The sequence below is a fragment of the Berghia stephanieae genome, chromosome 1 (genome assembly GCF_034508935.2).
Source record: "Berghia stephanieae isolate SIO BIC M18660-M18661 chromosome 1, UCSD_Bste_1.3, whole genome shotgun sequence".
In the NCBI taxonomy this organism is placed as follows: Eukaryota; Metazoa; Mollusca; class Gastropoda; order Nudibranchia; family Aeolidiidae; genus Berghia; species Berghia stephanieae.
The window spans coordinates 34,047,511-34,052,719 of NC_088360.1; the positions used below are offsets into that span (position 1 = coordinate 34,047,511).

At 36.9% G+C, this 5,209-nt stretch overlaps 1 protein-coding gene across 1 annotated transcript in view; it reads left to right on the plus strand.

Moving 5' to 3' along the window:
* Positions 1–4,199: 4,199 nt before the first annotated feature.
* LOC144972545 (uncharacterized) overlaps positions 4,200–5,209 on the plus strand; it is a 4,849-nt gene continuing 3,839 nt past the window's right edge. Inside the window, exon 1 of the mRNA XM_078913877.1 lies at positions 4,200–4,517. The gene's annotated coding sequence lies outside the window, so the exon portion shown is untranslated. The remainder of the gene's footprint in view (positions 4,518–5,209) is intronic.

Consider the following 5,209-nt stretch of genomic DNA (forward strand, 5'->3'; position numbering starts at 1 on the left):
AACTTAGTACTTTGATGGTGTGCTCTTGGAATCTACATCTGTTTCCTATTTGAACAAATTCCCCTTTGTCTTACCTTTTCTTGTGTGCTTTAATTGTAATTATAGGACTTTTTACTATCACATTTTATTCCTTTTTACTTGCGCTGATATAACCTTAATGTGTTGCAAGCGCCGTAAAACCCTTAAAAACAAACAAAACAAACTGGCCGTGACCAGAATCCCCGGCTGAGAGGGAAACAATCAAAGGTATATTATTATTTTGGGAGATGGTGTTTTTTTTCTCCTTGTAAATCATCTCTCTGTTATGGACTGTAATATTTTAGTTGTTTTTGTTTTTTTTGGTGTTTTTTTTTTTGAGTTTTGAGTACGGTATCGTGTTTTGTAAACATTTGAGTGACATCCTGTGATTGTGTCTGGATGAGACTTTGGTAATCTCAAATAAAGTACACTGATAGTATAGTATATTCTTGGTGTCTGTATCTCTTTTCCCTATTTAAACTATTCCTCTTACGCTTTGTCTTACTTATTCTTGTGTGCTTTTCTTTACTATCCCGTTTTCTGTCTTTTTACTGACGCTGATATGACCTAAATGTCCGCAAGCACCGTTGAAAATCCTTTAAAATAAAAAGACAAACATAAACATTTAAAATTTGACTTAATGTTTTCATTTTTGAATTACAAAATGAACTTAGTATTGGGTGCCATTCATAGTTATGTCTTTTGGCTTAAATTCTTGTTTTTATATGCACTGATTCCACATTTTAAGTTATTCCTGTGTCCTAGAGTTTATCCCGGTTTCTATAGCATGAAACAGATAATAGCAAAGTACTTTCCATCAAATCTAACAGACTCAGCTACCCATTCACTGCTGGGTACACAGGGGGGTCAGAAAAATCTCGACTGCACCAGGGATTGATCTTGGTCCCTTTGCGTGTGAAGCGAATGCTCGATCAAACTGAGCTATCGGGATCCTCATTTTACTTATACCAGCTGATATTAAATTTTATATCTACATTCACAAGGAAGGAGTTGTTAAGTTGTTATTCTGCCAGATGGTTTATAAAATTGATTCAGCAGCGAGGAGTTATGAATTAAATATTATCTATATCATGTTTAAAGTGCTGGTTCAATACTCTTCAACAGCCGTAACGTCACTTCCTTCCTAATGACTCACGCTGGTAACTTAGTAACACTGGCTCTAAACTATCGGAACAATGGCGGACGCCCGTATGAAATATTTCTCTGGCGAGCATAAGGGGTATCCAGAGGGGAAAAAAACACATAAATTTGATCATGTTTTGACTTTTACACATTCTGATCACAAGGCATATGAAAATTTCTAGCCAGCATGAAAAATAAAAAGTAATGATTTTCTTTGTTTAGAACCAAGATGGCCACCGTTGCCGGGCGCGTGACATCAGACTATTGACTGCAGTCTTTGCTCTTTCTTATCTTCCTTTGTACCTGCTGTCCTATATTTTATCAGTGCTTCCTCTTTCCGCTTTTATGCGGATTTCCGCATTTTTAATGATCCTTGAAAAATCCGCACTTGTCAAAAACCAAGAGAAATATCCGCGGAAAATTTCAAGAAAAATTCTTTTTATTGGAGTGCTTAACAAAAATCATAACTTCGATGCCAAAGTGGCTCCAAATGGCTCTAATCGCATGTCAATTTTTTTAAATTTCCCGGGGGAGCATGCCCCCGGACCCCCCTACGGCGATCGCATTTGACAATTTCTTGGAGATAAGCACTGTTTTATGACTCTGTACTTGCCAAACATAGCAGGTGGCGGGGCTACTGGCAGCGTCTTATATCCCACTAATATGTTGTCGCTTTTTTCTGTGACTTTCAGATTATTATTCAGAATCGAGATCATGATTTGGGTTTGCCCAGCTCTTGATGAATAGGGATCCCTTTGTGAAGGGGAGTAACAAGTGAGCGTGTGTTTATCTGTCCGGTCAAGGTTTTTTTGTCCTCCCTTAGTAGGCTGGGAGGTTAGATGCTGTGTCATCAATCTCCTGTAAGTTTTCCAACTTGCTTTCTAGTCTTTGTCTTGGACCAATTTGTTTTGATCCTGTCTGGAGTACTTGATGACTGGGACTCCCAATCGTGGACAGGGAGGCCCTTACTGTGTCTTATATATCTCCTTATATCTGTTTTCCAACATGCTTTCTGTCTTTGTTCTGGAATGAGATTACTTCGTTTTGTTCTGGCCCTGGTCGGATACCCTAGCTGGGAGGGAAACAGTCAAATGTATAGAGTTTTGGGAGATGATATTTTTTTTGTCTTGTAAATCATCTCTCTGTTATGCACTGTATTATGTTTTGTTTCCATATTATATATAATTTGTAAACATTTGAGTGTGTTCCTCTTTGTGGGGACCTGTGCTTGTGTCTGGATGAGACTTTCAGGAGATCTCAAAATAAGTACTTTGATAGAGCAGTGTGCTCTTGGAATCTACATCTGTTCCCTATTTAAACCAATTCACCTTTGTTTTGTTTTTTTGGGTTTTTTGTTTGTTTGTTTTTTTTTTGTTTTTTTTTTTTGCTTTTTTTGGTGCTTTAATTGCAACTCTGGAACTTTTTACTATCCCATGTTCTTCCTTTTTTACTGGCGCTGATATGACTTTAATGTGTTGCAAGCGCCGTAAAACCCTTAAAAACAAACTTGACTGGGAGGGAATCACTCAAAGTCAAAGTGGAGATGAGATATTTTTTTCCTTGTAAATTTCTCTGTTATGTACTGTTATATTTTTTGTTTTGAATTAATAATGATATGTAAGCATTTGAGTGGGATCTGGTGCTTGAGTCTGGATGAGACTTTTAGATGATCTCAAGCTAAGTATATTGATATTGTGGTCTTGGAAATCTACATCTAAATCTAACCCCTGTTTGAACGATTATACTTTTTATCGTGTGCTTTTAACTGTAAATCTATAATATTTTGACTATCCCATTTTCTTCCTTTTTTACTATTATTGAAACAATATAACTGTGTTGCAAGCCAAATCATCTCTATGAGTGACTGCGTACTCGTTGTTATTGTTAAAAACTGGGTATAATATCTGGATTTTTAGGCAAGAACCCTATGCCATTTGTCTTCTTGAACCTTTGGGTAAGCTCAGGGTTAGGTTGCTGCTGGGATCTACTTGTAAAAATCCCTTTATCCTAAGCGTATGTGACCCTAATAAATGATAAAAAGATAAAATAAAGTTCCCTTTATTCATCTTTGGTGGAATGGGTTTTTTTTTTCTTTTTGGTCTATATGGAGAAAAGACAGATAGCCCAGGTGTCAGCCGCAGTGCAACGTTTCAAAGTTAGCAAAAGGGACTGAGTTTCTTGTTCTAGGAAAAAAATAAGATGCTGAATAGGGATTCGATTCTTGGTCTCTAGGATGGAAGTGTAAGGTCTTATCAGCATATCCGTCAAAGCTCCAAGATTTGCAGAACTTGAAATCTGGTTGTTCTTTGAGTTGTTCACCATCTTCCTTTTCTGAAGTGCTGAAATGACAAACAGGTGTGGTACCAAAACTTAACCTAACAGTAACTGGGTCCATTAGCTAGGAGGGAGTGGGAGTTAGTCAAGCGCAAGGTGTCTTTATATACATGTATATGTTTTGGGGTTTTTTTTCATTCAGGGAAATTATTTTTTACTTTCGAATAAACTCTTCGGAGGGATGGATGGAATTCTCTCTGGGGTCAGGGAATATTTGCTGTCCTGGTCCGTGCCTCCTCTTTTGTCCCCTAAATCAATTTAGTTGTCCTTTCTATCTACGTTTGTACTTTTGTTCTTGCTCTGGAATGAGACCATTTGGTGTTTTCTCTCTAATCATATTGTGGCTTTGTGGTCTAGTGGTATGACACTTGTCTTCGTACGTATACGTTCGTGGCTCGAGTCCTGCTCTGGTCATCGCAAAGTTACATCCTTGGAAAAGGCTCTTTACTCATATTCTCTCACTGTACTCATGTGTAAAATAAATACCTGGCCGATAACAGTGTCATCTTTGAAAAAAATGTGATTTTGCCTTACAGGCTTGACGTCGAGTCCTACTTGTTAACAGTTGCTGTTAACTAGGGACTCCTTATAAAGTACTTTGAAATCGCAAAATGGATATTGTCCACTAGGAAATCTCAAGTCTTTTACTTTCGAGGGGGGGGGGGGGGGGTATTTTTGATTTTTAGAAAAGCTGATGTGCACTTTGAATAATCTTACAAAACATGTCTGTATTATCAACATTGGTCACTGGATAGTCTTTGAATGAACTGGTCAGACCAGAACAGTTAACGTCCATTGTCATAGTTGACATAATAATACATCAAGGTCAAGCATTATCTGCTCTTGGTATTATCAGTATAACACGCACAGAAAATTGTCATGTCACTGGTATCAGAATAACAGTATCACCGCATTTTTATCACTACCAGTGTCCCTTTCTTGAACTATTGCTGAAATTTATTGATAAACTGTCCATAGCTCGTAAATGAACACTAAGATTCATTCAGAATCGTGTGCCAATTGTAGTTACTCTGGTTCTAAGTGATTATTAATATGCATAATTCAAACTGGATTTTAATTTTTTCAGTTTTCAATCGCTAGTATCCATTCTAAATGCTGTTATTGTAGCAACATAATGTTTTAACTTTCTTTTGTGGTAGTGAGTAGAAAAGGAATGTAATGGATTCTTATAAAGCAAATAAAATAATATCTAACCTTGTATAATCTTAATTAAATTTGCAGATTGTGTTTTTTTATTTTTTTACACCAATGTCATTGCCCTGACATGGTAGGGTAGATATAACTTTGGTTGATAATATTCATAAATTATATGTATTTTCCAGTATCGGAGAACTGCCTTTTCAGAAGTTTACTGTCGTTGTTATTGTTATCATTTATTATCATAATAATAATACTGAGTGGGGTTCCTGACCTCCCATAATGGACAGGGAGGTACTTACTGTGTCTTCAATCGCCCTAAATCCGTTTTCCAACTTGCTTTCTGTCTTGGTTTTGGAATGAGATCACTTGGTTTTGTTCTGGTCCTGGCTGGGAGGGAAACAGTCAAATGTGTACCAAGTTCGTTTTTGGAGATTATTTTTTTCCCCATGTTGTATTATTTTTTAATTCTTTTATATATATACACTCCAGCACGGTTTCCTCAAACTCTTCGGGACATGCAAATATGTTCGATGAAACAGTAGGCCTACATTGC